Consider the following 13,268-nt stretch of genomic DNA (forward strand, 5'->3'; position numbering starts at 1 on the left):
AAAATTTCCTTAGGAAGAAACTTTGCTTGTTTTAACTTAGGACAAAGTACCTTTTTCTTGTCTGGTTGGGTGTGACTGACAGATGGCATAGTATGGGGTGGTTTCCAGGTCCCAAGTGGGTGAGGGGAAAATTTCTGTCAGAGGATGATGGTGCAAGCAATCAATTAATTACTAATACACTTATCTAATCAATAAACACAAAAACCAATACTCTTTTCAAATGGAAGTGGGTGTGAAGGATTGGGTCATATCAGATCTGGCCTCCAACAAGTTCAACTATCACAGAAGTGTTACAGCTGAACTTACATCCTTCCAGTGAACTTTGGACAGTTACATATGAGAATTTTTACTTAAAGATTGAGGTGATTAGTGAATAAATAAAATGTTACTTTGTTACAAAGGGTCAAGTGATTAATTGGATTTCTCTCCTTTTTATATTTTGGCGTTGCCTCTAACCAGTACTGGGTAATAAGAAAAAAAAGGGATTTAAAATTAATTTTATATAACTGTATATTTCTACAGAGAAACCAAAGTTCTGCATATTCTTTCTGTAACTTGATTTCATAGAATCCTTTCTTACTTAGAGCCTATTCTCATCACGCAATTCCCATCTGCATCACCAGCTTGATTTCTTCCCCTTAGGATTAAAGATAGTTTTAATAATAGGCTTCCAGATCCCTGCAGTGACACACAGAACAAAGCAAAGAGAAAAGAGGAGGTGAAATAATCTCCAGAGAAGCAAAACATGTTTTCCTATTTACCTTTTCATCATACAATATGTTGGTAGACTGAAAGACACAAAAGAGTGCATGCAGAGGGACTGTTTTCCAGGTCTTTTTCTAGATAATAATATCCAACTTTGACTCTTATTCCTTCGTGTAGATATGCATATTCGATATGCATATAAATAGGTTGGAATTTATTTCACGTCTTTATTAGAAGATTAATTTGTAAATGTGTTCAATATTCATTCAAATGATTCCCAAGAATGTTGAAATTTTTTAAAGTATTTGCGTGTATAAAGCAATTGTGATTTTTTTCTGTAGTTAGTGTAGCTCTCCAAGCAAATTAAATGAGTTAACAAATAAATATCCCCAAATTTAGTGGCTTAATAAAGTAAAACTCATTTAACTGACAAAGATGGGGTTTTCCACTCTAATGTTGGACTGGTTCTTCTACAGCGTGATTGAGAAAATAACTTACTTCCAGTTTCTGGCTTTACAAACCCCTAGATCCTGAGAATTATCTGCCTTGACACTCAAAAGGAAAAGAGAACAAGGAGACAGCAGCTTCCCAGTTCACTTTACTGAAAATGGTCATTATCATTTCTGCTCACATTTTGTTGGGGAGAGCTGTGTTGCCATCAAGTACAAAGCATCAAGGAAAATGTTATTCCTGACTGAGAATCTACTTCCTAACACTGCTTCATGATATGGAATGGAAACACAGATTTTCTTTAATGTTTTTTGGAGAGTTAAATATCTATGTCATATTACCCATAAAAATACTCACAAAAGTTAAAAGAAATTTCTTACCTTGGACAGAGTTAACCTATCTCAGTTTTATACCAAACTTAGACCCACCAGGTCTGAAATCTGACTTTAAATTCTCTCTTTTAAGTGAATTTGGAATACAGCAAAAGCTTGAAAATATATAGCACAGTTAAGATTTGCTTACTTATGTATTACGCTGATCTAAAGACTATCTCAGGTAGATGGATGCAACATGAATATGCAGTCATGTGCTGACACATATATATTCATGTTGCTATTAACTTTGCCAAACTAAAATAGGATTTACTGTAAAAGTATAACAACACAGTATCAATATATTAATAAATCAAAGCTTTTGCTATACAGTTACTGCTTATAAGATACAGGGTATTAACCAAAACCACAGATTTGCAAGTGAAATAATCTATCACATGGTATGTAGTTTGTGAAGCCAATATACTTTGAATTCAGGATTAAGTTCACTACACCGTATTTACTCAAGTACAATAACAGATATTCTGTAAATCTTTGTTTGGTTTTACTTGAACACATTTCTACCTATATTTTGTCATTTTAATGCTCTGATATAATTTATATTTATACCATTTTGTTTGACTCATATATCTTACCTCATTACTACTATCTGTCCTATCGATTGAATTGATTAAATACTATGACTGGACTGATTCAGGAGGAAATAGTTAATTGCAGTCCACTAGGATTTCAGCTTCCAAACCACATTATGGAAAACAGAAAATAGACTGCTAGGGAGTGACATAGCAGAAACTCATTAAGAACACTAATTAGGAAGCTGAATCTTTCTGACATATCCACTTCACTAATCCACTAGCTAAATGCATCATAAACATGTGTCTATATGGCAAGTGAGCAAATATTCACAGGAAGGCCTTTCTGAAATTTGAAATTACTTTCAATTAACTGGATGCAGATTGGTCTATCATATGAAATGGTGCTTTATTGGATTATTATTGCAAGTCCCTACACAAGCTTAATATTCAGCACTAATGTTTGCTTAACTTATTTAGGGTCTTTTCAGCTGTTCCTATGTTCACTCTCACCATTTCACTCTCCTACCTCTGAACCAATAATGATATCATTTTGTCTAGCTATCTTTTATTACATTTGCATTTATACAAACACTCTCTCTTCTACTGGAAAAAAAGTTTCATGAAGTCCAGGATTAAATTATTTAATCTTGTTATTCGTTTTAGAAAGTGTTGGGTTTATATTATGCCTCAAAGGCTTAACGCTTATACTTGGCTGCAGATGGTATTTGACTGGTAATCTAAGTGAACACACATCCTTCAATTTATTTTTTTTCAATTAGTCTCTGTTCATGTGTGTGTTTTTATGTAGTCGTATTCTAAAATACAGTGCAGGAATTACTTCATTTTCAACTTTATTTAAAAATCCAATATAAATCAAGAGTATAAAACTATTAAAGCTAGTTTGAATAAGTCGAAAGGACTCAGACCCTTCATTTGACACACAATTCTAAATTTTCATTTCATTTTTGTGGAAGCTAATTTTAATGTTTTACAGTTTTTTCTTAAAATAAAAATTCAAATTTTAATTTTTTTTAGAGATGCAAATTTTTCTTAGGTTTTCCCAATTTGGGTATATTGTTTTTAGACCTTCTTTAATGACTTTTTCAATATTGCTCTGTATCTTTTGCACTTTGTATCCATAAGAAAATTTCTTATTTCAAATTTTGTTGATTTATCACTTCTTTCCTTTTTTTTATTATCTTGATAAATTAGAATTTTGAAGAAATTTTTCCGCTTGGTTGGTTTTTCCTTCTAAAACTTTACTTTTAGCTTACTTGCTTGCTCCCTCCTCATCTTCCTTCCCTCTGCTTTGTTTTCCTACTCATTTACTCATTATTCCCTGTTACATTTTCATTCAGTTTATGTTGTCTTTTTGACTAATGATTTTAATATATCTATTTCTAAATAAGTGCATTAAATCCTATAATATTCACTGAATATTTGCTGGCTTACAGCTCATCATGGTTCTGAATTACACTATTGTGTTCAAGATTAAATATCTTATGACGTTTATGTGATAAAGAGTAATATTTCTCCTGTGTTTAAGGACCCACACAAAGCATCTTATGTGACATTAAAATTCATGAAAATTCCCCTCCCTTTTACTTATCCCTCTTGGAGGATAAATATGTTCTTGATGATCCTCTGACATCATTGGCACTTATTTTCTGATAATGAGATATTCATCTATGAATAGCCTAAAAGCACTATGTATTTTCCTTCTCTTTGTTCACTCTACCCTAAATTGTTCTGAAGCAGTAATTCTCATTAGGTAAGAGTTCTACCTTCCTCCATTTCTACGAACTTGAGCAGCCCAGGGTTTAGACTATTAATATTGCAATTCAAAGACAACTATTCTTTTGGTGACTAATCTAAATCCACAGTATGTTAATGGGTTTATCAGTACTAAAGTTTATATCATAGTTTAACTCTCTTTGTAATCTCAATTTACTTCCTTTCTAAGAGGTGCCTACAGCGCGCATGCACACACACACACACACACACACACACACACACAAACAAGCTCACACCTCAGAACCTCAGAACTGGGCAATTTGTGAACAACAGAATCTATCTTCTCACAGTTCTGGAGGCTGAAAAGTGCGAAATCCTGGTGTTGACAGATTCAATTTTTGTTGAAGTTTCTCCTGCATCCAAGATGGCATCCAGTTGCTGGGCCCTCATGTGGCAAAGAGCAGCAGGGCCAGGACATGGCCTGCTCCCTGGAGCCCTTCTTTAAGAGTACCAATTCCACTCTGGGGGGCTCTGTCCTCGACTTGATCACCACTTGCTCTCAAACCATTATGATGAAGGGAAGAAGAACATATAACAAAATAGTATTTTAAAACTTTAGGCTTCAGTGAGTTGGTCTGAAACTTTAAAGAAAACAGATATATGGCTTAGATATGGAGCCATCTGAAGCAGTCCAAGTGGGTAGCTTCAAATTTTAATTTTATTAAATACAGGAAAATGGCATTTAACAGGCCACCTGAAATCCTTAAAAACAAACTATTACTGCCTTTACAACTAACCTTGAACATTTATGCAAGTTTATTTTTATTAAGTTGGCATACTAGAAAAGAATTTATACTGGAGATATAATCTCTGAGAAAAAAAGTAATATTTATACACCGCAGACTGGAAGTATGCATTGGAAATTTTCTAAGGTCTAAAGATTGAAATTTAGACTGCAAAGAGATTAAGTTCCAGATGAACCACAGGACGCTGGTGTGCATCTTCCTATCTTGCAGTGCCTGATGAGATGCCCTCAACTTCATTCCAGTGAGTGCTGTTCTGCCTTTAGGTCATGGAGGAACCACTAGAAGGGCTTATCCATTCCTGGGCACAATTAGGCATTGGTCCAAATTAAATGAGACCCCAATACTGCTACACTCTATTGATTACAGAGGCACTGTGTCAAACTTTAGATTTAAAATATTCATTATTTCATTAATATGCAGCCCTCCAGTCTATTAAGGAACACCCTGTGAATTTCCATCTTTATCTAAAAATCAAAACTAAGAATTATCCTTTAATTCTATGAGAAATATCTATTGGTTTAACCACCTTTCCCTGACCCCCAACCCACTCATTTCCTTACTCCATCTAAATTAATTCTCTCTTCTCAGCCCAAATTAACCTTTAATCTTGTCACCCTTGTATTTACTTTCAACTCCTTTCCTCTCTTCTAATGTTTAACTTGCTGAGCAGTTTCACAGTCTGGGTAAATACAATCCTTCCCAACTTCATTGACTCAAAGAAACTTCAGAAAAACAAAACACATTGCTTACTACTTTCACATGACATTCTTGACCAGGTGAATGCATGGTGGCCTCTTAACTCCTAGTGGGCTGTCACCATGTAGAAAACATAAAACATTCTTCAATTCTAGATAACTATTTCATGTTTTTTTTTCCTCAAATCTCCCATACATTCTGTCTCATTTCCAGTTTCAGTTCATTATATTATTAACTATTATATTATTAACTATTGCCCTGGAAATTTAAAGCAATCAGAAGAAAATTCCTGCAGTGAATTCCTGTGTGGTCACTGTCTGTGTGAAAATATACATCTTTATCTTTTAGGTGCTGTTTTCAGAAAGAACCAACAGGGTAAAAATATTTTTTATAACTGAAGTAATTTATTTCATTTCTACCTATATGCTAAAAATCTCATATTGCATTAAAATTTATTTTAAAAACACCTTTTAAATCTAGATCATGATTAGTATTTTTTTCTCTTTATAGAAAACTGTTTGTCAGTCACATTTCCTATCATTTAAAAAAGGAAAATCTCACTTTTTAAAAATTTCCAGTACTGTATATCTGTTTAAGAAAATTCTTTCAGCTTTAGATTACCCCCAAAAATATTTATTTGACTTTATTTTTGAAGGATATTTTCACTAAAACTCCAACTTGACAGTTGTTTTTTCCTATATCTTTTACTATGCCATGTCTTGTGTGCAGACCTTTGTTATTTCATTGGAAAATCAGTTGTTATTCTGATTGTTTTCATTCTTAGAATAGAATGATTCCTTTCTCCTATCCAATGTTTTTAAAATATATTCATTTATTTTTCTGCTATTTGAATAGAATGTACATAGGTAGCATTTTCTCTGTACATATTCTGCTTTATATGAGCTGAACTTCATGGATATTGTTCATCAATAAAAAATTTTAAAAAATCATCTTTCAATTTTATATTTTAGGGGTGGCAATAGCAATATAAGTGTTTGGCTGTACGATTTCAGATTCTCTACCTTCTTTTTTAATTCTCTTTTACTTATTTGTTATCCAGTTGTATTTGAATTTGCAGCTTCACTCAATTTTTTTCTTTGCTGAGGAGTCAACCAGTAATAAATTATTTGTTCTATAACAATTTTCAAGAATTTTCATTTGTCTCTTTTATTTCTTTTCATTTAATTCCATTTTCTCCATGTGTTAGAAGGTTGTTTCCTTTTATCCACTAGGTTTCAGAATGTATTTATCTTAGGTATTTTAGGTTCATATGTCATAATTATGAAATCCATGTTATCTCTCTGTTCTATTCTATTCTATTGACTGTTTTCATTCCAGATGTGATTACAATCTTGTTCTTTTATGTTTTGTAATTCTTTGTTTAATTGAATTCTAGACATTTTTGACAAAGTTTGAGGACAAACTGGGTTATATTGGCACAGAGAGAATTGTGGGCCTTCTCTTCTGTCAAGGTGAATACTTTTGAATTAGTTCAGAACAAGAAGCTTCTACTTTGTAGGAAATCATATTTCAATTAGCTTTTCCTGCTTTCAGCCTTCAGCTAGCTCTGGGCAACTGCCTCCCAGGAGAGACCTCGCTCCTTCCTGACTTTCCTGTCTCTCATACAGTTGCAGATCTCAGTGCTTAATAGTCACTGTGGATTCTGAGACTTTTCTCCATCATTAGTAGGCCCAAGACTGGCTTTGAGCAGTCTCTGACTACTCTCCTGCTGTTTCCCAGCTACAGTGGGTGCCTGCTTCAGGTAGTCTGAAATGTGCAGCCTTTGTTTCAGTTTCTTCCCTCTCCTTACTATTTCAGCACACTGACGTACCTGTAGTTCACAGGGGGTTTCTCTCAGGTGTCCTGCTGTGCTTCCCATCTTGCTATGAACAGGGCAACTGGTGAAATCTGTCCTATAGCTACAGTTCTTACTGCACACTCTTATGCCAACACTCACTTTTCCTTTAAGAGTCATTAAAAATCTCTGGCTTTTTTCTCACCTAGGTCTTTTCTTCCCCTATCTCTCCACAGATCCAAAAGCATGTGTGGGCTTCTTGTAGACAGGAAGTACTCATCAAATTGAACTTTAGTTCATGGATTTCCTGTTGGGCATGAACTCTCCTAAATGCTCTAAAAATGGTTTTTCTGGTTTTCAACTTTGTTTCCATTGCTGAAGAAGACTAATAGTTCTTTTGCTACTACCCACATAATAGGTGGTTGTGGACTTGTTTTCTGCTTCATTTGTGACAAAATCCTCAGGATTATGTCACAATACCCTGTTTATTCTACTCTAAATTTCAAATCCTAAATAGTGTAAGTAATATATACTATATATATAATAACAACACAGCGTATGTTCATATGTATGTATGTGGATATATATATATATATATATATATATATATATATAAAACAACATAGAGACTACACATAATTCTATAATATTATAGAAAGGTTAACCCTCTTAGAGAAGCAGATGAAATGCCCATTAAATAATGTATTTGTTCATCTCTCTCACTTTATCTTCACTATGGCAGTATGCAAGAGAATATGTGTAAAGTATGTTAGTTAAACTTTAAAACTTCTTTTACATTTTGATTCAGTGTCTCCTGAATCATCTAGAAAATTTCTATGTAAGAATTACAGAAAAATGATCTTTTTCACCTTTCCGAGTTTCTTTAGGCAGGTACAGCTATGCAGGGACTCTCACAGATCACTTATAAAACAACTATGTACTGGTGGAAGATATATAAAAAAACACAAAAGCTTAAAAAACAAAAGGGCTTTAAACTAAAGCATACAGCATATTGGTGTTTTAAGTTCATATCCAAATAGGGGCAAAGCATTTCTCTATTTGTTTCAAATTTTATTTATTTTTTTACTGTGTAGTCCTTCAATAGCTTGAAATTAGACCAAATCACTTTGCTGTTGGAGAATAGTGGTTTTTTTGTTTTGTTTTGTCATCTTTGCGTCATTTATTCACATAACACACACACATAAATTTTCTTTTTGCTGAACATTATTCTATTTTACTGTTAAGTCTTTCAGCTTACATCTCTATCATCTTATCAAAGGGCAATATTTTTTTTTGATCTTTGCAATTTAACTATCTGAATTATTTTATGTGGATTTTAGACCCAGAATAAGATAACAAGCTACAAAGAGATGTTCTGTTTTCAACCAGCTACTTAGTCGTTTTGGGCGCTCTGAAACCAAACAGGCACTCATGTGCAGGCGACTTAACTGCAAGGTGCCGGCTAATGTCCAGAAGAAGCCAGGCAGCTGTTACTGAAAGAGCTGCTTTTGCTTTTGGCATCCCTTCTGCTGCTTTTTGCCTAAATTGTTAAATGCCTCTGAGGTCTTTGTGACAATGATGCACACTTTCCTAAGCCACTATAAGAAATCCATTTCTCTTGAGAAAACCCAAGTGCTTCCATCTAAGATTGTTATGTTGCCTGCTTTAAGATGCTCTGACGCACAAAACTTCTTGTGTTAGCATGTTATCTATAAACACAGCAGTAGACGCAGAAAAGACAACACCTATTCAGCAACACATCTGGGAGCAAAGAACTCTTTTGACAATAAATGGATTTGCAGCTTAAGTAAATGCATTAATAATGGGACAGCATGAACTTTACAGGATGGTTTCCAAGTAAAGGTGACCAGATGTTCTACTTGGACTGTTTGATGTATTTAAATACCCTTCTTTTGATTAATTCTAAATTTTTGCCTACCTTTTTTTTTCTTATTAACCTAAGTACTTTAGAAAGAAAAATATATATTTGAAATGAAATTAATTACTATATTATAACATAACTTTATTTTCCACATGCTATTTATCTAGTGATCACCTTGAAAGTGAAAGAACTTTTTTGTTCATATGATGGTTCTAAAAATAAATTAGTAAGCAATGTTTAATTTCTGAGAGTAAAAAGTTAAAAATCATCTATGTCTTAATAGACAAATCATTCCCTTAGTCACATACTTTTTAATATTTTATTTATACACATCTATAGTATCTCATTTTTTCTACTGATCACTTATCACTTTATGGTTTAAAAAGGCATTTCCAGTTTGGAAGGAAAACAGAAAAGATCTTTTAAAGATCTTTTAATATTACAAATATTCTGGTCATGATTGCATTGATTTAATCAAAATAGATTTGTTTAAGATGGACTTAACATTAACTGTTAAGTGTTTGGAAAGGATTATTTAACAATAGGAGGTTTCTATTATATATATGTGTGTGTATACTATATATATACATATATACGTTTCTTTGAAGAAGTATTCTAAATTAGAAGATATAAATCCAAATTTTTGCAAATTAAATTATGTTTAGTCTTATTTATATTACTATTTTGAATATGCTTTTTCTTAATTTCTTTTTGTAAAACAAGCAGTGGATAGTAACATTTCAACTCTTTTTTGTTTTTTTTTTTTGGAGCATTCTTTCTTTGTCTTACCTTCTACTTGCTCTTAGTGACAGCATACATTCATCTTCAAGAAATTCAGGGCTTCATTTTTAGCAGCTTAAATAGAAGTATCACACAGATATTCCTCAAATCATGATGGGGTTACATCCTGGTAATGTCAATGGATAATATCTTAAGATGAAAATATATTTAATATAGGTTACCTCATTGACTAACATCATCATTTAATTTAGCCTACCTTAAACATGCTTGGAACATTTAAGTTAGCCTACAGCTGAGCAAAATCATCTATTTTATACTCCAGTGCTGAAGAACTGGTAACTTGCTAGCTACCTGTGGCCTACCATCACTGGCAATACAGTACCCTGCAGAGGTCAGTTGTTTTCCTTCCTAATTCTGTGGCTGCCACTCAAAGTTCCTTATAAGCACCTCAAGAAAGAATTACACTGAATTTCCATAGCCTGGGAAAAGAAGAAAATCCAAAATTCCAAGTATGTTGTCTACTGAATGTGTAATGCATTTATTCCATTGCAAAGCAAAAAAGAAATTCAAACAATTTCAAATTGGGTACCTTCTGTATTATCTCAAGATATCAAAATATGTGTCTGGAAGTGTGTGGACTCTTGGATCAGTGACTCTCAGCTACAAGGGCAACATTCCTTAAGATTTCTGTGGCCATTTCCATAAGATCTACTAGGCAATTTCAGTCATCCTGTTTATAGTCAGTAAAGGAAGAAATGAGAAATTCAGTGAAAGCAGCAGTAAAATCACTCCCTTGGGTCAGAAAAATAAAAATTTCCTTGAAGCTTCCCAGGAAGGTTCTACTGTTGATTTTTTTCATGACATTGTTTCAGGTGTCATTTCTAGCAGCAATAGAGACAAATGAAAGCAAGAATTTGGCTTCTCCAATCTCAAGAGATAGGTTGTTGGCAAGGGAAATGTGCTCTGGGAATGGATGTTGGATTAGCCTCCTCCCTTCACTTTTTAACTGAAGATTGAACCCAGGGGTGTTATATCACTGAGCACATCCTTAGCCCATTTTGTTTCTGTTTTTGAGACAGGATCTCTAAAACTGCTTAGGGTCTCACTAAATTGTTGAGGCCAACCTGCAACTTGTGGTCCTCCTGCCTGAGCCTCCTAAGTCTCTGGGACAACAGGTGTGCACCACTATGCCCCTCTTGCTCTCATTCTGAAATTGTGCCACACAGTGGTTTGTATTCATTAGTTCTTTTGTGTTACAGCATTTACTCCTTAGAGAATCTCTTCTACTTAAATATTATAATTTTCCCAAACCATGTACATACCTCACCTTTAAATTCTACATCCATCCATATACAGCAAAATGAAATTAAACCTCTATCTCTCACCCTGAACAAAACTGAACTCCAAATAAATCAAGGGTCTAAGAATTAGACCAGAGACCCTGCACCAAGTAGAAGAAAAGATAGGCCTGAATCTTCATCATGTTGGCTTAGGACCAGACTTCCTTAACAACACTTTCAAATCGCAAGGAATGAAAGCAAGTATCAATAAATGGGATAGATTAAAACTAAAAAACTTTTTCTCAGCACAGGATACAATCAATCATGTGAAAAGAGAGCCTACAGAGTGGGAGAAAATCTTTTCCACACGCACTTCAGATAGAGCACTAATCTCCAGAATTTAGAAAAAACTTACAAAACTTTTCACCAAAAATACAAAGAACCCAATCAATAAATGGGTTAAGGAACTGGGCAGACACTTTATAGAAGAAGATATACAGGTGAATAATAAATACATGAAAAAGTGTTCAACATCTCTAATAATTAGAGAAATGCAAAATAAAAGCACCCTAAGATTTCATCTTACTCCAATTAGAATGGCTATTATCAAGAACACAAGCAATAATAGGTGTTGGCATGGATGTGGGGGAAAAGGCACAATTGTACATTGCTACTGGAGTTGCAAATTGGTACAGCCACTCTGGAAAGCATTATGGAGATTCCTCAGAAAGCTTGGAATAGACCCACCTTTTGACCCAGCTATCCCACTCCTCTGTTTATACCCAAAGGATTTAAAATCAGCATACTATAGTAATGCAGCCACATCAATGTTTATAGCAGCTCAATTCACAATAGCTAGATTGTGGAACCAACCTAGATGCCCTTGAATAGCTAAATGGATAAAGAAACTATGGTATATATACACAATGGAATATTATTCAGTCATAAAGAAGAATAAAATCATGGCATTTGCAGGTAAATGGATGGAGTTGGAGAATATCATGCTAAGTGAAATAAGCCAATCCCCAAAAAACCAAAGGCGGAATGTTTTCTCTGATAAGTGGAGGATGATACATAACGGGGGTGGGGGGTAGGGGATAAGAAAAGAATGGAGGAACTTTGGATTACATAGAGGGAAATGAGAGGGGAGAAGGAGCCGGGGTATGAAACATGGTAGAATGAGACAGACATCATTACCCTGTGTACATGTATGATTACATGAATGGTATGAATCTACATTGTGTGCAATCATAGAAATAAAAAGTCGTACCCCATTTGTGTACAATGAATCACATGCAGTCTGTAAAAATAAAAAATAAATCTACACCCATAGGCACATATCCTGCCAACCAGACTTTTTCCTTTCCATAGAGCATGTGTTTGATATCACACTACTCAACACCCTCTATGCTGAATGCTTGTCAGCCGTCAACCTTTACCTGACTCCCAACATACAAATACACAACAACTAAATATCCACCCACAAGCACCAGCTGGAACTGTGTGAGATTTTAAAGAAAGTCAATTTTAGGAGCCTTGTCCTTGTCCTTGTCCTTGATGGATCTTCACCCCTCCTATGTCATCAGACCTGCTTGTTGCACCTCTCAAGTTATTATTTGACACTGTCCTCTGCTTCTTGATGTAGAGGAATTACATTAGTAAAGGTTCTGATTTTCAGACACTTGAACTATTACAAATGCTCCAAATTACAGAACTCTGAAATCTTTATTTCTCAACACTTCTTTGAAATAAAACATTATGCATGTTTACTCTCACAAATGTGGTAGTGCTACTCCCGTGTTGATGGCTTTAGTCAATTGTTAGTACTGAGTATGAGTTCACTCTAGTCTTCACTACGGCCTTTTTCTCACCTATAATCTTCATTGATCTGACCATCTTCATCTATTGAGAGCATGCAAGTTTGTGTCAAGCACAGCTGGGTATGCATATTTATTATTTACCTAACTTTAAACTCTGGTTTACTCTGTAAGCCCTATTCCTGATGACATTATGACATTTTTTGGTCATTTTCTCCATAAAGGTCATAACCATCCTCCTTGCTTAGTTAAGAGTTCCATTTTATTATGGAACTCAGTTATTTGTTTACCTTTTTTCCTCTTATAGTAGAATGTAAGCAACCTTGGATCAATAAATCTTGTCTCTTGCTGGATCTTCAAGGCCTAGAGCCATAAATGACCGGCCATACACACAGTGTGAAAAGATCGAAGTTCAAAATTTCAAGTGTGGTCTCTGCTGACAGTGTACTCCTTTT

Source organism: Sciurus carolinensis, chromosome 6, assembly GCF_902686445.1.
Source record: "Sciurus carolinensis chromosome 6, mSciCar1.2, whole genome shotgun sequence".
Lineage (NCBI taxonomy): Eukaryota > Metazoa > Chordata > Mammalia > Rodentia > Sciuridae > Sciurus > Sciurus carolinensis.